The 23293-nt window shown below is 38.5% G+C and overlaps 1 long non-coding RNA gene across 1 annotated transcript in view; it reads right to left on the bottom strand.

The window, feature by feature from the left end:
- Positions 1–6066: 6066 nt before the first annotated feature.
- Positions 6067–23293, bottom strand: part of LOC308339036 — a 95090-nt gene continuing 77863 nt past the window's right edge. Inside the window, exon 4 of the long non-coding RNA XR_013966451.1 lies at positions 6067–6496. This is a non-coding gene — a long non-coding RNA (uncharacterized lncRNA). The remainder of the gene's footprint in view (positions 6497–23293) is intronic.

Below are 23293 nucleotides of genomic sequence, written 5' to 3'. Positions count from 1 at the left end.
GATGCTTAACGGCTGAGCCACCCAGGCGCCCTGTGTCCCAGTCATTCTATTTAAACTTGCATACTTTATACTAAGACTGAGGAACTTGTTTGTGATTAGCAAACAACAAATCCTCTGGTTACCAAGATCCACTCTCTTTAAAGGCAGTGGGGATTATACATAATAATTTTTTCTTTCGTCATACGTTCAAGTTAAAAAGCTAGAGATTTATTAACTGTCCAGCACGTATAATGTCAGACCATTGCGCAGCTCACCAACTCCATGAAGAGAACTGCGAGGAACTCGAAGTCCAAGGGCACCATCTTTCTAATTTTTTCCAAGGATGTCTTTGTATCCTTTGTAGATAGGCACTTAGAAAGTGGTTCCTTGCTCATCCTTTAATTCAATTCTGCCTCCATCTGGAGCTCCGCTTTCCCATCCTACTGGCCTTGTCCATTCATCTCATAAGGAACATCTCTTCAAGAAGGTATTTGTTGCCTAACCCTCCAGGCACCACCTCCTTTCCACAGATCTAACACTTATTATATCGTATTACAATTGTTTAGTAATAATGGCTCAGACTTATTAAGTACCCACCACGTGCCAGGTACTTTTTCTTCACCATCTCAACAGTAGTTTCTTTTTTCTTTTTTTTTAGATTTTATTTATTTGAGAGAGATTGTGCGTACTCCTGCGTGCATGCACAAGAACTGGTGGGAGGGAGCACAGGGAGAAGCAGAATCCCCATTGAGGAGGGACCCCAACATGGAGCTTGATCCAGAACCCTGAGATCAGGACCTGAGCCAAAGGCAGATACTTGACTGGCTGAGCCACCCAGCTGCCCCTCAACAGTGGTTTCTTAAATGTTTAACACGTGCTGCATTGTAATAGGACCTTACAAATCTGATATTCACAACAGCCCCTAATGATTTTATAATCGTCCCTAGTTCACAGGTGAGGAATGTGTGACCCAGAAACGTTCCCTAATACTTCAAAGGTCACACAAAGTTGATCAGCTTGAACTTTGAACTCTGCATCAAAATCTGAAATTTGAACACTGAGTGTTTTATGACATTAAGGAATTACCGTTAACTGCTCTTTTAGATGTGGTAATGATACTATGATATTTTTTGAAGTCCTTACCTTTTAGAGATATATTCAGAAATATTTATTGATTAAAAAAATCAAATAAAACTAAAGTCAGTGTAACATATCAGCCCAAGTATTCCATCAGCACACATCCCCAGGATCACTGTAGTTTAGAAAGAACCTAACCCAGTGGCCAGAGCAGGGTCTGTCCCTAACAAGCTTTGTGACCTTGGATGAGTCACATCTTTTCTTCCTTTTATAAACAAAGGGGCTGGGCATGATGCTTTCCAGTAGCCCATTCAGCTGGGTGACTCTCAAACAAGGTAATAGTTATTTACTTCTGTCTTACAGGGCAATTCCATATTTAGTTCTTTAATGGAGTACAGACTGTAACCAGAAATAACCCAATCTGCCTAGGTTTAGATATAATCTTCATTAAGACATCTTCCTATTCTACACCAAAAGTCTTGATAGTCAAACTTCTCACTGCATTTGTGTTTGTTTTATACACAGTTGAACCCTTTCTTCAAAGGAAATATTATATAGATACCTAATTTATAAAACCTCTAAAGAGAGTTGCTCTGATTTAAATGACAGTTGAGAATGCCCTAAAATAGCATCCTCTAAAAACTCACTCATCTATACCACCCAGAGTGTTCTTTAATGGTTTATATTTATTTATTAACTTACTTTACTCTCCTATCATCCAAATAAGATGGATACCATTTGAAGATGAGATGAGGAAATGGGGCACAGAAAAGTAAAGAAACATGTCCAGTGTAGGGACGCCTGGGTGGTGCAATCAGTTAAGCATCCAATTCTTGGTTTCAGCTCAGGTTGTGATCTCGGGGTCTTGAGATTGAGCCCCATGTCAGGTTCCACAGAGTCTGCTTGAGACTCTCTCTCCCCCTCCCTCTGTACCCAACCCTGCTCTCTCTCTCTCTCTAAAATAGTAAATAAATCTGAAAGAAAGAATGAAAGGGAGAAAAAGAAAGCAAGGAAGGAAGGAAGGAAGAGAGTAAAGGAAGAAAGGAGCTGTCCAGTGTCATAAATATAGAAAGGATCTGAGCTAGGATTTAAACCTGCGCAGCATGGTTGTTACACTCTTAGCTGCCATGCTATGTCCCTCTCAAAGCAGTTATGCATTTATCTTCCATTATACTATAGGTAACTTGGGAAAGGTTGGGGGTATATGACTTTGTATTCCTAGTGCCCGACCTAGTGTTTAGTCAAGAATAGGTGTTCAGTAAACATTTGTAGAATGAATGAAATTTATTGGACACTTTTCAGACACTAAATCAAAGCTCATTAAACTTTATAGATATGAATGGGTGGTAGAGATCGAGCTAAATTCTTTATCTGAAAAATTAAAAAACTGAAGCCCTGAAAAGTTAAGTGATTTTCTCAAGACCAGCTAATTAGTAGCAGAACCAGAACTAGGTCTCTTGACTAGTGAACCACTAAAAGAATCAAACTTCTTTTGGTAAAAAGGGATTGGATTAACCAATGCCTGTGTCTCTTTCTGTCTTGAAGATGTTCTTTTTCTAATCATGAAGTATTGATAATTAAGAGAGTAGGAAACTTTGTCCTGGTCACTGTAGAGCTGGAAGGGACTCTCAAGATTGGTTTGAAGGGAGGATTTTTGCATTCAAATTACCCTTAAGTGATACCAGTTGGCAAACCACAAAGTGTCCACTAGCCAATATTATCACTAAAAATATTGCCTGTTTCCCCCAAGCTATCTCTTTTATTTTTTTTAAAGATTTTTATTTATTTATTTGACAGAGATCACAAATAGGCAGAGAAGCAGGCAGAGAGAGAGGAGGAAGCAGGCTCCCTGCTGAGCAGAGAGCCTGATGCGGGGCTCAATCCCAGGACCCTGAGATCATGACCTGAGCCGAAGGCTGAGGCTTTAACCCACTGAGCCACCCAGGTGCCCAACTATCTCTTTTCTTTACAGAACTAGGAAACAAGTTATCTCTTTACTTCATAGAGCCCGCTCCTTTCAGGTAGGAGACAACAAACTACAGCTTCAGCCCCTTTCCAGGCCCAAGAACAATCAAGATATAATTAGAGTCTCAATTCAATATTCAGATGGCTTAAGTCAATATGTATGTCTGGTCCTTTTCTAACCTCGTTTCAGAAACTGGGCTTCTTAATTTTTGAGACCAAACCCTCACGTGGAACCCAATTCTGATTAGACTCTTATTTTTCCCTTATTGGGCCTAAAATACATTTTTTATTATTGGCTTACTGCAAAACACAAGAATAGAAAACAACCTAGCTGGCAGGCTGCCACTCTTCTTCCCCACCACCCTCCATTTCCACAAACATCACTAACTGATCACAGCATTCCTTCCTATAGATCCTAGGAACAGCCTCAGGATCTTTCTCTGCGAAGTCGCATTCAAGAGGAAACCTATTTGCCACAGCTTTATTCCTTTAAGGATTTGTCATTTGCTTCGTTCTCGTTTTTCCTGAAGGAACTACAGTTCTATCAGTTCATAGGTCTCGCTGCCCACCAAAAGGCCCTTCTGATGTTGACCACTGCCTGCATGCCAAAGTCAGCTTCGCAGAAGACACAGATTGTCGTCCCTTCCTGGAAGGAGTGGTTTAGTAGAGGTCATTTGGGATCAAAACCAGAGGAGAACATCGATCTCATTCAGAGGTGTATATGGAGTATAAGAATAAAAAGAAAATGTATTAACTTATTAAAGACAGAAAAGGAATTTGAAGAAAACTATAAGCAGAAATTTGGGGCCAGCATACAGAGAAAGGAAACTAGAAAGCAGAGGAAACAAGACTGTGCTATAACAGATCAAGTAAATGGCTGGGTCGTGAGTAGGACAGAATTATATAATCCCTCATCCTTCTCTTATTATTGTCAGGAAGCTCAGAGTCAAATTCGCTATCTGATAACAGTAGCTCTATTAGCTGTCATAACTACACTGTCCTATGCGCTCTTTCCTTTGGAGGCTTAATTTTTTGTTTTATTTTAAAAATATGAAGTGTTTTTAAATATATACACATTGTATGTGTATTAATTTTTTCATTTTCCATTTATAAGAAGCATGGATCAGTCTCCTTTTGAAAACCCAAGCTGAAAGCCGGTACAACTTTAGACATCACCCCAGAAGGAGAAATTTAAAAAGTAGCAAGACATGAAAGGCAAGAAGTCTTCTGTTGACCCTCCTCCGTGGAGCTAAACAAGAATTTGTTGAGGATTGAGCATGTGCTGAGCTCTGAAATGGATGATGAGGAGCACATAAAATTGAAGAGGCAACCCAGGCCCTTTAAGGAGATTATCATCATGGGGAGAAATACAACTATTCATAAAACAAAACAAAACATCTGACTCATAATGGATAGAGAGTGTGAGTGAGAGGTTATCCTAGCTCAGTGGGGGACCCGGACGAGCAGCAACTGCGTGACTAAGTATTTGTTCATCATGCAAGTTCTCAGGCCCTACTTCAGACGTACTAAATCAGAACCTCTGTGGTAGGGCCCAGGAGTCTGTATTTTAATGAGCACTCCAGGTGATTCTGGTGGGCTACGGTTTAAGAAACTCCAACCATAATATTCTGTGCCATGCATACCTCCACATTTTCCCCTCGTCTTCCTCCTATAGCACTGGGCCTCTCCGCATACAAAGCCTACGTAGTCCCGAAGAAGAGAAGTCAAAATGAAGCCACTTTGCTCAAGCTCTACACTAATATATCCCCTTACAAAAGTTTTAGGCTCAAATATTTTTTTTTCAAGATTTTATGTATTTATTTGACAGACAGAGATCACAAGTAGGCAGAGAGGCAGGCAGAGAGAGGAGGGGGGGCAGCAGGCTCCCTGCTGAGCAGAAAGCCTGATGCAGGGCTCGATGCGGGGCTCAATCCCAGGACCCTGGGATCATACCTGAGCTGAAGGCAGAGGTTTAACCCACTGAGCCACCCAGGCACCCTAGACTCAAATATTTAAACAAGAAGACTTGTTTAAAATGGCATCATCTCAAGTGAAGATGGCCTATGCATCCTGAAAGAGGGGAATTCCATGAATAAAAATGGCCACAGTTATTGATCATTTCCTATGTGTCAGTTGATACACCATCCCCAAACCCCTCCACTCCCCCTAAAAAAGCCTATAAAGAAGAAACAATTATCATTCCCAATTTATAGAGGAAAACATGGAAGCCAGGAGCAGTCAAGTAGCTTTCCTAAGACCTGGGAGTTTGTAAAAGGTAGATCAAGATTTGAACCCAGATCTGTCTGAGCCCCAGACTCTGCCCTTTGCCACTCACCTTCATGAAAGACATGAGCAATCTCCTTTCTTTTTTTTTTTTTTTTAATTTTATTTATTCATTTGACAGAGAGAGAGATCACAAGTAGGCAGAGAGGCAGGCAGGGGTGGGGGCATGGGAAGCAGGCTCCCTGCTGAGCAGAGAGCCCGATGTGGGGCTCGATCCCAGGACCCTGAGATCATGACCTGAGCCGAAGGCAGAGGCTTAACCCACTGAGCCACCCAGCGCCCCTAAAGACATGAGCAATCTTCTGAGAGTCCCCGAGAACATGGAGGCCTGAGCAATATGTCAGCCCATCATCATGTTACCAACCAGACCACCAATTTGATGAGCGTCACTTCATTATTCTGTCTTTAGTGATTTTGCTCCTTGAAAAAGGTGAGATTCTGCTACTTATCACCTACTTCCCTGTGAGCTGGAATGAATGGAGGTACGTGAAACTTTAAAGAACTAAGGACAAAAAGTGTTATAAATAGTATTATTACAAGTAGCAATAAATCAGGTAAAGAATGTAATGTGCAAGTTGGAACATAAACTGGAATTAAGCCTTGTAAATATAAAAGAACCCAAGGCATGCAGTTCTTTGAATTCTAACAGTAAAATGCTTAACCTAAATTTTGATTAACAAGGTACCCATATAGCCACCTCAGAAAGGCATAATTTGAGAAGGTTGGAGCAGGATAATCATCAGGAATATTTTTGAAAAGGTGGTTAATCAGACGTATATCTTTAATGTTTTTTAGGAAAAATTACAGGAGTAAATTTGACAGTTTACTATATGCCAGTGACAGTTTCTAAGCTCTTTACATTATTAATTTGTTTACACTTCATAACAATTTTACAAAGTAAGTCATATTATTATTCCCCATTATTCTCCTTAAAGAGGGGGAAACTGAGGCAAGGAGTTTATACAATTTTGAGTAGCAAAGCCAGAATAAGAACTTAGGCAGTCTGCTTCCAGACTGTATAGTCTTAGCCGCAGTGTTATGGACTAGTACTTCTATCTTGATAAGTTACCATTTTCAAGATCTCTTCCTCTTTTCCCAACAGCTTGTTCCGTTTCTCTCTTCTCTCTGTTTTTTCCCATCGGTATCTCTCACTGGACTCATGACTCAGAACTCTAGCAGTAGGTCAATGAATCTGCAATAAAATACAACAAAACCAAATACCACAATGACCATGACCTTTTCATTCTTGTCCAGTGAAGCCGTCTACGTAAGAATGTTAACCAAGCAGGTTTATGTTAAGGAATCTCAAAACAAAAAGTGAATATTTTGCACTGGCACATAGTACAACAAAAGGAACACCGAGTGTGTGTGTGTGTGTGTGCGCACGTATATATACATAAATATGCATATGGACACACACACACACACACACACATATATATATACAATTGATACATATCTCTATTCTTTGTATTCAGTGATAACTGTTGCTCTTCACAACCTCACATGGTTCCTTCCTCTGGCAATTCTCACTCAATTTCTCTTATCTAAAAACTCTGCCCCGAATTGATGACTTTCAGATAAATTTCTCAATGTAATTCCATTTCAAAGTATTTTAGAGTTGGACAACTTCTTAGAAATCAACTGAATTTTGATCCTATGAAGCCCCAAGAAGGAAACAACTCACTCAGCATAACTCAGTGGGTTAGTGCACAGCACGGTTCTAAACCCCCGACCTGCCCTAAGGCCTGTTTTCCAGGAAAAAACCCTGAATCTGAACAGAAAGTCAGCACATGGGCTCTCCCACAGACCCTAGAGCCAGCCCCAGTTTCACCACTTACTAGATGTGTGACCTTTAGAATAATTTAATCAGACATTACTATCAGAAAGAGATTAGGGGCACCTGACTGGCTCAGTCAGAACAGCATGTGACTCTTGATCTTGAGGTTGTGAGTTCAAGCCCCGTGTTGGGCACAGAGATTACTCAAAAATAAAATCCTTTAAAAAGAGAGAGATTAAATTATGGTTACTTGGGCGCCTGGGTGGCTCAGTGGGTTAAGGTCAGGTCATGATCTCAGGGTCCTGGGATGGAGCCTCACATCGGGCTCTCTGCTCAGCAGGGAGCCTGCTTCCCCCTCTCTCTCTGCCTGCCTCTCTGCCTACATGTGATCTCTCTCTGGCAAATAAATAAATAAAATCTTAATAAATTAATAAATTAATAAATAAAATATAGTTACTTGCAAATAATATATGATTGTATGCCTAGAAAACCCAAAGAAATTCACTAAATGCTATTTACATTCGTAAGTAATCTTTTATCTTTCCTGATACATAATAAACATGCAAAAACTAATAATATTCTTATATACCAATAATAGCCAAAGTAATAATGTCTAATTATAACTATAATGTTTAATTACTTTCTTCTCAAATAGTTACCAAATATATAAAATACTTACAGATTTACCAAGGGATGTAAATTACTTATATTTTGAGAGATACTTAATTGGTTTGGTAGAAGGAGAAATATTTCTGCTTCTAAATAGGAAAATTAGATATGTAAAAGGTACCTGATTCCTCACACACACAGAATGTATATATGTGTCTTTAATGCAATCCCAATCAAAAGCCCAACAAGATTTTTACCAGTATTCTGAAAAATCTGAATTCATCTGGAGGAATAAATAGGTGAAACTATAAATAATATTTTCAAAGAGATGAGTAGGGATAAAAGAATTTTTACCAGATAGTAAAATATAGTATAAAACAAAATCAAAACTGTGTTAGTTCTACAAAACTAGACATAATTCTAATGGACCTATATAGGAAGTTTGTCACATAAAACGAAATCAGAGAGGGAGACAGACCACAAGAGACTCTTAACTATAGGTAACATACTGAAGATTGCTGGAGGAGAGGTGGGGGGATGGGATAACTGGTGATGGGCATTAAGGAGGGCACGCGATGTAATGAGCACTGGGTGTTATATGTAACTGATGAATCACTACATTCTACCTCTGAAACTAATAATGTACAATGTTAATTAATTGAATTTAAATAAAATAAAAATTTTTGAAAAGGAAGTTGTTACATGTAAGAATGTAGTATATACAAATTTAAAATATTTTCATAAATGATATTGTACTGTCTTGTTAGAAATTGGAGAGAGAAATAAACTTAAGTCAATACCTCACTCAAAACCCACATAAGTCCCAAGTGCTGCTAAGAGTTAATCAAAAATAAAAACTAGCACAAAAGATTTAATCATAATCAAATATCAAGAGGAGTAATAACTTTTTAAGTTATTGAAGAAAATAGACAAAATTTCCCTATACAGAGACAGCATTCCTTAAAAAACTTTAACCTTTAGGGGCATCTGGCTGGCTGAGGTGGTAGACTGGTTTGTTTGTTGTTGCTGTTTTTTTAAGATTTTTTTTATTTGAAGGACAGATCACAAGTAGGCAGAGAGGCAGGCGGTGGGAGGGGGGAGCAGGCTCCCCGCTGAGCGGAGAGCCCGAAGCGGGGCTCGATCCCAGGATCCCAGGATCATGACCTGAGCTGAAGGCAGAGGCTTTAACCCACTGAGCCACCCAGGTGCCCCCAGCGAAGGTGGTAGAACACGAGACTCAATCTCAGGGTTGTGAGTTCAAGCACCACACTGGGCATAGAGGTTGGTTTTTTTAAAAACTTTAAAAAAAAATCGGGCACCTGAGCGGCTCAGTGGGTTAAGCCTCTGCCTTCAGCTCAGGTCGTGATCTCAGGGTCCTCAGGGTCCTGTATCTGGCTCTCTGCCCAGCATGGAGCCTGCTTCCCCCCCTCTCTCTGCTGCCTCTCTGCCTACTTGTGCTCCCTCTCTCTGTGAAGTAAATAAATAAAATCTTAAAAAAAAAAAAACTTAAAAAAAATCTATGCTATAAACATTAAAATAAATAAGCAAATAGACTAAGGAAAACAATTTCAGTAAAAACAGCAAATGGTCATTTTTATATCATCTTCACAATATAAAAAGCCTGTTCGAATCACTTTTTGAATGATGTTGAAATAAAACTAAAATAAATTATATAAAGAACTCCCACACACAGACAAGAAAATAATAAGACCTTAATAAAGAATTAGGCAAAAGACAAAGCAGACAATTCATACAAAAAGAAATATAATTAATAAACAAGTCAGTGGGAAAATATTAATATTGTTACTAATCAAAGAAATGCAAAGTAAAGCAATAGCAGAGCACCATTTTCCAACTATGAAATCAACAAATACTGTTTTTCAATAAAAATACTCAGTGTTGGTGAAGTCATAATAAAGCCATACACTTACATATTTCTGGTATCAAGGTAGAGATACATAAATACTTAAGCTATAAAAATGGAATTTACTTGGGCAAAAAAAAAAAGAAAGAAAAAGAAAAACACTTTAAAAACAAAAGCTATAAGCACAAAGGTGTTTACAGCAGTGTTGCATTAAAAAAAAATGTCAAATATTATCTGTCTCAGCATATACTTCTTAAGGGGAGCTGTGCCTTACTCCCTCACTTGCTGCTTTCTCACCTTTAGGCAACTCAGTGTTTCTCCCGAGCGTGTGCCTGTCACTGACGCGTCCCTTTCCTTTGGCACAGGGCCAGGCACATAGCAGGGGTTTAGTAATTATTGAATGAATGAATGAATGAATGCGTGAATAAATTAACCCAATGAATCCATGTTAAAAAGTAGCAGATTGCGTTAGGATGGCTCTTGATGAAATCTGAACCTATTAATTTGCTAATTATGAAAATTATGTCACAACTCGGAAAATGCTTCAGGATAGCAGTGCAAAGTGGGGGAAGAAACAGAATACATAATTGCACATATATTATGATTGTAACTAGATAATAGTTGTAGGCACATGGACAAACCCTGGAAGATAATATGTAAATTTAATAATTTTTTTGTTGGAGTCGTGGGATTATGGATGTTTTGGTCTTTTTCTTTTTTCAAAAGCACATTAATTTTTCTCTTTTTATAATTATAAAAAGGCAGAGGAAAAAATTCACAGGCCTTGAGTCAGAACACTTGGGTATTAGTACCAACTCAACTATTTAATAGCTTCCTGACCTTGGACAAGTTACTGAAACGCTTTGAGCCTCAGTTTCCTTGTCTATTAAATGGGGACTATAATAGCTACCGCTCAAAGCTGTTTGCAAGGTATAAATGGCCTAATGCATGTGAAAGGATTTTATAAACTATAAAGTGCTATATAAAAGTGACATAATTATTACTAAAGTAGCCTCTGTTTCCTAAGAGAAATAACCTTTTTATTTCCTCCAGATTGTTGACATTTAGTCATTTACATACAATGCAGAAATTGTATACAATTCTAATGCAAAAATTACATACAATTCCAAAGTCATTGAAACACACAACACCTTAACTGTGTCTCACAAGCTAATATTGAACAAGCCCTAAACACTGGCCTGTCAGGCACTGGTGGATTTCCAGCTGGGCAGAAGGGACCTGTGAGACACTGGGAATAAATGAGACATAAACCCAAAGTGAAAAGCTTTCCCCAGGCAATCAAATAAGGAAAGTCACAGAAAATCCAGCACTTATTTTTCAATGTAAATTATTTAATTTTCCAACACCAAAAAAATATGAAAGGGAAAAGTCTCCTTCCCATTTCTGTCCCAGATGGCCCAGTCCTCTTGCTCCCACATGGTGACTATTATTACTTTATTATGTGTCCTTCTAGGATATTTTATGCACATATAAGCAAACGTGTTAATGTATTTTCTTTTTTAAAAAATGTAACTATAGGGGCGCCTGGGTGGCTCAGTGGGTTAAGCCGCTGCCTTCGGCTCAGGTCATGATCTCAGGGTCCTGGGATTGAGCCCCACATCAGGATCTCTGCTCAGCGGGGAGCCTGCTTCCCTCTCTCTCTCTCTCTGTCTGCCTCTCTGCCTACTTGTGATCTCTGTCAAATAAATAAAATCTTAAAAAAAAAAATGTAACTATATATCTCTGTGATGTTTACATATTGGTACATGAAGAGGTTTCCTTGTTCTTTCTTTTATAGCTCTGTGCTATTCCACTGAATGAATGTGCCTTTATTTACTTATCAGTCCCCTTTGACAGAACATCCAGGTTGTATCCAATCATTTGCTCTGCCCTCTGAGAAAGGAAACTGTCATTCGGCCTTGAGCAGTAGCAATGAGACATGCAGAGGAATGGGTCCAGAGTGACCCCAACCTAAAGAGCCCATTTGCTTGCTTCTCTTTCAAACAATTGGACAGGTCTTTGGAATCTGCTCAGTTATTTTTCTTGCTGTGGATCAGAACTGTATGATTGGGAGAAGTTATCTCAGTTAGCCCTTTTCTTAAAAGCCGGTGTAATGCTATAGTTAAGCATCTAAAACCAAGACTACCCTGGGTTCAAGAGCTGGGTTTTCCCACTTAACTATTCAAATTCTCTTTATCTCAAAGTAGAGGTGATAATAGTATATTCCTCACAAGGTTTTATGAGGCTTAAGTGAGTTAATATATCTATGTCTAGCATCTTTCAGAGGTATCTGGGAAGGAGCAACCAAAACCATAATAGTTGTCATTATCTCAAGAAATTATGCCCTAAATCAGTGGTTCTCAAAATGTGGTCTGTGGACCAGTAGTATCACCTGGAAATGTGTAAGAAATGCAAATCTACCGAATCAGAACTCAGAGGGAGGAACCCAGCAATCTGGGGGTGGTTTGTTGTTTTTGTTGTTTTTTTTTTTCGGTTGGGTTTTTTTTTAATAAGCCTTCTAGGTAATTCTGATGCACGCTATGATCTAAGAACTATTGTTCTAAAATGTAGGGTTTGGCAGCTGAGGGTTTTAAAACATTCAGATCATAGAACACCTAAAAATCGTGCTCTTTGTGGAACTCCATGAATTGATGACATAGAAATCCATGCATTTTACTATTGGAAAATATGCCCATATTATCTGCGTGCCATTTTTTTTCATCTCAAAATATACATATGGAATTGTTTTCTTTTATATCACATTTCCAAAGTTCTCATTTAGCATCTGTTTGCTACTAGTTCAGTAGCATTGATAGATTACATAGTAGCTGGCATCAATATTTAAACAAAAACATAGAGGAGAAAATTCAAAACTGAAAAAAATTCTAACTTTTAAACTCACTCTATAATTATGAAACGAAACTTTACCACTATGCTTTAATTTTCGCCATTTTTTTTCATTTTTTTTTCAACTGTGTGTTCATTCAGCAAACATTTACTGACCGTTGATGATGTTGTCAAGAATGTGCTGAGTGCTTGGAATTCTAGTAAATCAGACAGGCAGGAGAAAAATATGACCTATCCATCGATCTATCATATGATCTATCTACAGAAAATCACAGTCCCATTTGTATTATACCCACATTTTGATGTCATTGGACAGAGTTTCTAGAAGGAAACAAGCCATTACTGTCCCGGTTCTCCCTGGATCCAGGACAATGGTTTCTCCAATGAAGAAATGCTACTATCCTGTAGCAAAGACCAAGAGTATCAGATAGGTCTGAGGTTAATTCCAGCCAGCTGGCAAGGCTTCCCTGGAGCATTACTCTGAGAAAGAGTATGAGACAATATTCTGGTTGGACAGGAAATAGTGCTGTGCACAAAAAAGAAAGGAGAACCAACATAAGAGTTTTTTATTTGCAACCCTTCGAGAGCATAGCCTTCCTTTTCCTTTGGGATATGAGAGGATATTCCTAAGCATTTCTTGGATTATAAAATGGTACCTTTTGCCTTGTCTCCCCCTGAGGCTCCTAATATTTCTCCTTTCCCCTTGCACTTTTCTTCTCCAAGAGCCACCGGGAATGGCCTGGTCAAGTTCAGAGACACCAAATTGTGGTTTCTGATGTCAAATATATTAGCATGGGATGATTTTCTCTGTGTTTGGGCTAAGGCTCAAGTGTCCAGTCCTGTTGCTTTCTTCCACTGGTTTCAAGACACCTGGCTCGCTTGTGATGTAGCGTGAAGCAGCAGGACTTGTTTTCCTGAATTAGAGAGCACACACTTTCCCCTTTGCTATTTGGTTGGTGTCACACAGATGGAACAAATGGCCCTTCCCCTCCCACCTCCTTGTCAACCAACCTCTTGGAATAAACATAAAGATGACTCCCACTACAAGCTTTGTGGAAGGGAATACAGAAACAAAGCAGGCATTATAGTCAGGAATTTAGTGGTTGGGCTGGTTCTCCATTTGCTCTACAGTTAAAAAGGTGTGCATGGCATTTCTAGATTACTCTTTGTTTACATGCCTCTCTTACCAAAAAATCATGGATCCCTATTTAGGATCCATTAGGTTCATAGCTCGAGGGCAGTCTGAACCAGATCATTCTGTCTCCTATGGTCTGCTGGAGCTATAATTTGAAGCAAAAAAACCCGTTGCATGCTTTAGGAAATGACAAAGACCCTGCAACTCCAAAGATTTTTTTTTTCCCCAACCCATTTCCTTCAAGAAGAGCCGATATGGAAACATTCCCAGGAATTTCTCCATTAGTTCTATTGAGACTAAATGGAGATTATATTTATCCCGATTTGCTGAAGACATTAGAAATCATTGTTCTTTTCTCCTTCCCCTAAAATATTTTTTCCTCTTCTAATATTTTGCTTCTTTATTCAAATCCAGCTAAGCTCACAGTGCTCGCTTATCACCAAGCTATTTGCAGATATTACTTGGATCTCCTTTTCTTCATCTTCCTTTCTATGTATTTCTGTTTTCTAAATAAATTTTTTGAGGTGCCTCAAACATACCATCTTTAAGCTCTTATTTTATTTTTCTTTATGCTCCTGAAAAATATGTTCTGGGGCCATCTAATTTTAAGCCCTACCACAAAATGATGCTTTACAACTTTTATAAAGTTGCAAACTAGGAATCAAATCAATGTTTCCCATAAGACAATTAATTGTAAAAACCTGATTGATTCTAATTTTAGACCATTGTCACATCTGATTCACAGATGGCTAATTCTCAACTAACCCTAATAATAATGGATAGGAAGAGACCTGGGTGTTGAATTAAATCACAGGTGACCGTTTTTATAATAATACCAATTTCCTTCCCTCACCAGAGTGCAGAAAGAACACTGAAGAGTAAAACTGACCGGCTTGTTTTAATATTGTTTTTCTTCCCATCCTCCTTTGGAAAAACAATGAGCGAAGGCAAGAGGGACAAAGAGACTAAGATACGTGAAAATGCCATGAACTATCCATAGAGAGTAAACAAACAAAGAAACCTGACTTTTGTTGGAACTTTCAAGATTGCGGACATAATATGCCATGTCCATTCACTGGCTCTAAGCACTTTTTACAGCCAGTCATAAAATGGAAAGTAAAGGTTCGTTGTGAAAGAGTTGGCACATATTTAACAAAGGTAAGACAAGCTGGCACCACGATAATTTATACCCATTAGCATGGGGTTCAGTGGTGATCTTATGGCAGAGGGCACAGCTAATAAAGACTTCAAAAGAAGAGAGAACAAATTATGAAATGTCGATTAGTGTAAGCAGTTTACATTTTCAACCGTGGGGAAACTAAATTTAAATTGCAAAGATTCGCGGATATCGCTATTAGTTCGTATAGCTAATCCAGCCATTCTACAAATGGATATGGACTTCACATGATGAGTTTTGCCATAAAAGGGGACTCAGTTATCATATCTAAAATCTACACTATTTAACTTTGAAAAGCAATGAAATGATAGCTCTTGAAAGCACTTAAGGGAGGTTATCTGCTAAATCTACACTTGTAAAGATTTTCCTTGTGAAGCCAGAAAATAACTGGATCCCTTTGCTTTGTGCATAAGCAACGAATTTTGGAACACTGAAAAAAAATTAAATTAAAAAAAATAACCGTCCATATTTCTAAAAATGAGAACTAACTCCTCAATCCTTACTTTTACAGGTAAAACAACTGCATCCCCATCAGCTTTTCCTTGAAAAACTCATTTTCCTTATCCTTGATTATTTGGTTACTTTTCTCTGGGTCTTCGCCCCATTCTCACTTTTCTATTCAAAAAGAAAAGTAGGTGGGTTTCTATAAAGATTCTTCCAAACCTCGCCCAGAAGCATTCCCACTAGGAGTTCTTGCGTTTTTTGTCTTTAGTTTGGGCAATTCCATTAAAAATATAACCAGGCACTTTGACATTCCTAAGAGAAGAGATATGAACACAAATCAAAGACGACAACTAAACCTCTAACATTATAATAGCGCTAATCCCTCTATTAAGTGTATGGAGGGTCTGCAGACCACATGAGCTCACCCTGAAGAACATGCTGTTTACCTGGGAACCAGCTGCTTTACCATGAAATAGGCTCTGTGCTCATCCTAAGTCTTGAGCCAAGATCTTATATTGTAATGCACAATATCCAAATGGGTAAGCAGAATGCTGTGATCAGGATACTTAAATCAGTTGCTTTTTAGTATGTTATTTAAGTCGTGAGAAAGTTGGATAAGTCAAGCTCTTTCTGAGACCCCAGAGATCAAAGAGAATTCAGTTAAGGGCAACGCTTTGAAGAGTAACAACTGTACTATTCTTTACCAGAAGTTCCGTGAAATGTAGGTTTGACACATTTATTTCCGTAATTCTTATGCACACTTCAAATGACAAGGAAATCTGTTTAAAAATATAGATTTGACCATTGAAAACTTACATGGCCTGGCATTTTGTTTTAGGATAGGAGATTACACCATGGTGCAAACTGAAGGTATACCTTGAAGTTATTTACAAGTATCACAATGGCCGTCAGCCAAGCCCCTCAAAAGTTATGGAAGAAATACACACAACTACGAAATGCTTGTAGTCAGACCAAAACAGAGACTTTATTTTGTTTAACCAGAGGGACAATACTTCAGAACTGAAAGGAGTGCCAGAAATCCAAAATCCACAAACCCATACGAGCAGCATGGACATCACTAGGGAGCTTGTTAGAAATGCGGAATCTCCAGCCCTACCTCAGAGTCACTAAATCTGCATCTTAACAAGATGTCCAAGAGGTCTGTATATACATTAAAGCTTGGGGAACGCTGCCTCAGAGATGACTCTCTAAAAGGAAATTTTAGCTGTAAAATATCAGCCTCTCAAGCTCCCTCTCCAGGAAATTAAAAGCTCTAATTTAACAAAAATAGGGCGATTAGAAATCTCTTGCAGAGCCATCAGCAAAGCCTTCCATCTCTGGAATCATAGGATGGCCTACTTCACCCAAGCACTACGACCGTGGCAGTGGTGGGGTAGGGGGGCACTTAAAAGAGGCTCTTGGCAAAACATCAGATATTCCCTTCTATGTCTTTCCTTGTCTGATGAGGAATCTCCCTAGAATCAGCTTCTTTATTTCACACACTTTCTACCATTGACAGTCTAGAAAAACTTCAAAGGAGGACCAGGTGCACTAAGATTAACAGGTGTTTATTATTATAATTAATTTAACTGAAAGAATTTAGTTCCATAGCAGTCCTGAGGAGATTATGAACCCAATTGGAACAGTAAGCAGCCTATAAGCATACTCAACAAAGATCAACTCTACCCTACAACTCACAGCAAACTGATCTTTTCAAAAGTGATGGGAAGGGAGAAGATTCTATTTCCAAAAGTTGAAGGATAGAACCTTGGGGATCTAACTCGAGGTGAATTGCCTTTCTTTGAAATGCTAAATGAGTTCCAATCCAGCTTGTGGTTTAGTTTTCCCCTGTGGATAGAACATTTTAGGACTAGTGGCATAGTTTCTGATGGAAAAGGGCAGATATCTAAAGACTAGATTTCAAAGGATACGGGAAATAATTTCTCGCAATTCTAGGTTATTTTCACTGAAGATCCGGCAGCAATTGGCCATTTTTGCTAGTTCCCCAGCCTATACCTTTCCAGAAAGTACTTAGATATTTTCAGACATTTTAAGGAAATGTGCTCTTAAATCTCTTTAATTTTTTTGCTCAGCCTATGTCGAGTAGCAGTGTCTGCAGGGAAGAGTCGAAGACAAGTACTATACATGATTCCTTAGAGTAGTGTCGCCTGAAAAGTGGACCAGAGGCCAACCCAATCTGAAACATCTGCTGTTCTTGTTCAAATGCAGGCTCATGAACCTCCAGAGCTCCATCAATCAGCGTCCATGGAAACTGGGTCTTAGAATCTACATTTTAAACGAGCTCCTGGGTGATTTTTTTGCATGTAAACTACTGCTTACAGCTAAAAATCAGTTGAATTTCAGACTATGAGAGCACTCCAGCTTGCAGAGTGTTCCATAACTATCTCCAACATTTCGTCTGGGGTTTGAGTGAGCCTGAGGTGTCTTACTATCTTTAGGTGTCCCAGCCCAGCCTACGTTATTTCTCCATGAGGAAGTGTTAGAGGAAGAAACAAAGTATACCAGCGATTCCCCTGATATACTGAAATGCTTCCCTGGTGATCTAAATTGTAGCTGGGTGGATTTCCAACCCAGGTTCTCTCTGCCCAGCTATAAGGTGTTTCTATAAGCAGGTTCTCTCAAACTGTGGGATTAGAATGATCACTGCAAGAAAGAAGTGGTATGTCAGCTAGATGGTTGAGGAAACCCCTAAAGTTTCAGCTAGATTTCCTAGGAACATACAAGGTTCCCAGGTGGTCCATGCCTGAACTGACCTTGCAGCTGACTGGTCCTATCTTGGACTGTTTTAGAATGTGCACCAGAATTTTGTTTTCATTTCTTAATTTCTACCCTGAGAAATTAGTAGGCTTAAATTTCCCATCTGTTCTGTTCAAGAGAGCCTATTCACCAAACTCTAAATTCTCTGTGTTCTTATCACATTATTGGTGTTTCTTTTGTCTTTCCCTGGTAGAAAGGGAACATTTTTATGAACAGTAGAAGATGAAGGTTACCCAGAAAGAGAGCTATTATAATCAATGTTTATAAGTGAATACTAATGCTTATTTTAATTTAAGCTCCAGAGACAACAAGAAAGTCAACTATTACATGTTCTAAACCACTCTTACAGTAAAAGTGTTTTTGTTCTTTTCAGATTCTCTATTTCTTGTCAACATAAGTTGAGTCTTTCACTTGATTCAGCGATGAGGTAACAGATATTGGGCAGGGTTTTCCCATTAACTTATACACCCAGCCCAGATTCATAAGCCATCATCTGGACACCTACATATTATGATCAATAGTTAACGGTCTCGTGTTTCACTTAATGTGAGATTTCCTCTTTGAGGTCCTATATTTTTTTAAAAATACATGAAGAATATAGTTTCACTTCAAAGGAGTAATAAAAAGAATGTTATGCTTGGCCCAAGAACTAAATGATTTCCATCCTCATGAAAAGCAGGCAGACATAGTTATATGTCCGGGCTCCTAATAGACAGCTGTCAATTCTTTTCCTCTAGAATGACTGATTTTTGTCCCTATAAACTACTCATAATTAAGTATATTCAGAATGTGGTAAGCTTGGCATTTGCATGGCAGAAAGTGAACACACAAATTTTCAGGGACAAGTAGCCACTCTCACTTAAATTTTAACCGTGTTCTTTATGCTCCCAATATCATCGATATGCAAACAGCTTTATTCCAGATGACTCAAGAAAAATTTTAGTCACTTCAACAAGCTGTTTATTATTCGGTGTTTCTGGATTTGAAGTGTCCAGATAATTGGCCGATTCATTTAACACAAAGTTGTATGTTTAAGCGACGAAAGAGTAAATGGTGAGGTAGGGGGAAATGGCTCTTTTCAATATACGCTTTTTTTTTTTTCCCAATATAAGCACCCGTTTGCAATCAGACAGGAGTGAAGAAGTTGCTGCCTGAGCATTAATGATGCTACATGGAGACAAGGTTTATTCCAAGTTCACACTGCTCCTGGCAAAGGTGTGTAGTTCTCACTGGTCATCAGTTTATGAAATTACTAAGGGCTTATTTGCCCTTAATTTCCTAAAGGATTGATAGGATATCAAATCAAAGATTATCACTATGTAATAAAACAAAAAATAGCACTTTTCAAATAAATTGTGCAATTTTCCTCAAGTTACATAATAATTCCCTGCTGGGTCTAGATTAGAACTCAGAACACAGAGGGGTCTGGGGAGAGAGCTTAGAGTATGTTCTCTGCGCCCATACCTTATCAAACAGGATCTAACACCATTCTTACAAGAATCCTGTGAGGTAAGTTTTCTTATATCCATTTTACAGGTGAGGAAATAGGGACTTGGCATAGGTCATTTGGCTACCTTCACACGGTTGGAAAATATCACAACCCGGAATCAAATACAAGCCTTCTCTCTTTAAAGCTCGTGGGTTTCAGCTCCAGATCTAGTGTTAACCCAAGTGTAACACTCTCACCACTCTTCAGGTGGTACAAGGAACAACCCTGGCGCAGTAGTTCTCAAACTTTACTCTGAGTGAGAATCACCTGTGAAGCTCATTAAATGGCTGAACCCCACACCCTTCCCAAGAGCTTCTGAGTCAGCACCACCCAGGCGGTTCTGAAGCAAGCGTTCGGATGGGTCTCACCGTGAGAAATTGAGAAACGCACAGGGGATGAGAATGTAATTAGCACGACAAACCCACTTCACAGGCATTTACCTTCCCAAATAAACTTAAGTAAAAAAAAAAAAAAAAAAAAAAAAGCTGGGGCAGGGGACTTTACACACATTTTTTTTTTAAATTTCACTTTTTCTGAAGAAGAAAATGTCAGGAAATGATTGTGGAGGTGGTGGCAGACCTGACAAAGATTGTCTGAGGTGATACTCTAACGACCGAGTTATCAGGTGAATAGCCCGTGACCACTACCCAGACATAGAACTTTGTGGGCCACCCGGCAGCCCCTCAGTGTGCCCCTCGGTGTGCCTCAGCCCACCATAGCCCTCCTCCCTCCCTCCAAAAATAGCCACCACCCGAGATAAGAGCAATCATTTCTTCAGAATTCTTTCTAGTTTTTCTCACCCAAGTGTCCATCCTGAGATACGGTCGTTTCATCTTGCCCATTCTTTAAAATCTGGCATATATTTTCAATCTCTTTTGATCTACTGGTTATCTTTTTCCCCCTTATAATTTATCTTTTGAGGAAAAAAAAAAAATCTCACACTAACTCAAGTTTCCCACAGACTAGAGTTTGCTGGTTGCATACCCTTGGTGCAGTTCATTTTGTTTTCCTGTCCTTGGTATTTCCTGTAAATTGGCAGCTCGGTCCAGAGACCAACCAGGTTCAGTCTGGCAAAGCCCTAGGTGGTGTGCTCTTCCATCAAGTGGCATATAATGTCTGGTGCTGCCTCCTTTTGGATGTAAGCAAACCATTGCCTCAATGCCTGGATCTATTAATTCTTTAAATGTTACAAAATTGTGACCATCTAATTGTTATCATTTTGTTTTCATTTGTTAGCTCTACTGATTTTATAAGGAGATACCTAGTAGTATGGTTCAAGAAAGAAAAGCAGATAAATGATTGACCATTTTACCTACCCAGTTTTTAAAGCAACAGTTTGGTCCCTGTTATCTTCAGAAGGTGACCAACTAGTGCTATATATAAATATATATATTTGTGAGCTCACAGATTTAAGCATACTTAATGGATTTCAAGCCTTTGCAATTCTTATCCATTTTGAAACTAATGATCATTGAGAGTCTTGTCTTCACGGGGGTTCTCAAGTCCATTAGACATGACCCTACTAGTCTTTTGACAGCTTCTTGGCTATCTGGTATTATGAGATCTTCCAGGCTCATCTTATAGGTCTCCTGCCCCAGACTTGGGATCAGCCATTTTCCAAGAAATTCTGGTTTCTTTCAGAGGAGAATGTTATTTCAAGACCACATCTGGGCCCTTTTAATACTCATTGTTTCTGAGTTGATTATTATTTCTAGACCTTTTCAGTGAACAGTGCTAAGAAATACACACACCAAATATGTACATATGTTTTTTAAAAATACAATACCTCATAGATTTACACTACAATACAAATTTAGGACAAGATTTTTATAGGACATGTGGGACGATAGTTCTTGAGTTCTTCCATGTTGATTACAAATTTTGTGCCCCATTTTACATGAAAGTCAGTTTTGCTAGATATAAAATCTTGGTGCACATTTTCTTTCCTTGATTGCCTTTATTTTATATTATTTCCTTCTGGTAAAAAAAACATTGCTGTTGAAAAGTCTGATGACAACCTTATTGGATTTTCCTTATATGTCATTTGCGTACTTTGTCCATTCACAGAAAGGATTAGGGTGTTTTTTTTTTAAGTTCGGTAATTTTACATTTCCTTTAAAGTTCAGTAATTTTACAAGAATTTTTCTTGGTGTTGGTTATTCTAGGTTGACACTCTTTTTTTTTTTTAAGTCAATGTCATTTTATTATTTTTTTTATTTCTTTTTAAGATTTTATTTATTTGACAGATAAAGATCACAAGTAGTCAGAGAGGCAGGCAGAGAGAGAGAGAGAGGAGGAAGAGCCCGATGTGGGACTTGATCCCAAGACCCTGGGATCATGACCTGAGCAGAAGGCAGAGGCTTTAACCCACTGAGCCACCCAGGCACCCCTCCAGGTTGATACTCTAAGGTTCATGGTGTGCTTTGTAAAATGTTTTTTTTTCCTGTTTCAGAAACATTTTCTTGAACTTTAGCATTTGTTCTATTCTTATGCATTGTTTTTCTTCTTTAGGAATTTCTGTTATCTTTAGGCTTTATTTTCTTTGTGTGTCTTTAAATATCTGCCTTATTATATTGAATCTTTTTTATTTCTTTCATCATTCATTTTTGAACTTTAATCTTTTTCTCCTTTTTACCCTCTTCCCCTTCACTTGTATTTCTTCTAATTTAGTCTTCACTTTTTCTTTTATTTTGAATTTTTGGACACCTATCCCTGACTTCTGAGTTTTTCAAAGTGCAATTATTGTTATTTCATGTTTTTAATAATTTTCTTGAAATATTTAGCTTGTTTTGAAAGAGCACATTATAGTTTTTATCTTTTTTTTACTTATGTCTTTCTGGTATGATTTATTGTCTGTAGAAATATTATTCTGCTCTCAATCTCTTTTTTCCTTCAATAGCTTTATATAGAATTTGACCTTAAAATGTTTCTGCTGCCAATTCTTCTGTAAAATCAGTTTTCCGAAACTTTTCAGAAGGGTTTTGGTTCATACAAATTTTCTAACTTCACAGAGATCTCTCTTCTGTTGCTTTTGTAGATCACTTAAAATATATACACATACAGCAGCTACGAATACCTGACTAGTACTCCTCAAGGTCATGACAAACCAGGAAAGTCTGAGACACTGTTACAGCCCAGAGGAGTCTCAGGAGGCATGATAACGAAATGTAATGTAGTATCCCAGATGGGATGAAACAGAAAAGGAACATTAGGTAAAAACTAAGGAAATCTGAATAAACTACGGATTTTTGTCAATAATAATGTATTAACACTGCTTCCTTAATTATAACAAGTGTACCATACTACGATCAGATGTTAAAGATGTTAGTAACAGGCGAAACTGGGTGGGAAGTATATGAGAACTCTCTGTCCCATCTTTTCAATTTTTCTATATCTAAAACTTCATTTCTGGGGGCACCTGGTTGGCTCAGTGGGTTAGGGATCTGCCTTCGGCTCAGGTCACGATCCCAGGGGCCCGGGATTGAGTCCTGCATTGGGCTCCTTGCTCAGCAGGAAGACTCCTTCTCCCTCTCCCTCTGCCTGCTGCTCCCGCTGCTTGTGCTCTCCCTCTCTGTTAAATATATAAATAAAATCTTCTAAAAAATAAATAAATAAAATTTCATTTCTAAAAAATAAAGTCTATTTTACACACAAACACATCCACAGGGCAGCTTGCTTTCTAACATTTCCGGCTGTTTCCTCCACCTATCCACTTTTATCTGAACCCTGACTTTTCTGCACCTCTTCAGTGTGAGGCCTGTGCTGGAGGAGAGCCCTGGTTGTCAGTTTCAAGACTCACAGAAGCCTTGTTACCCCAGGCACTTAAAACCTTAACATGGGACCCTTGTATCACACACCTGACAATT

The sequence above is a fragment of the Martes martes genome, assembly GCF_963455335.1.
Source record: "Martes martes genome assembly, chromosome: 2".
Classification (NCBI taxonomy): Eukaryota; Metazoa; Chordata; class Mammalia; order Carnivora; family Mustelidae; genus Martes; species Martes martes.
This window is presented reverse-complemented; position numbering and strand designations above follow the sequence as displayed.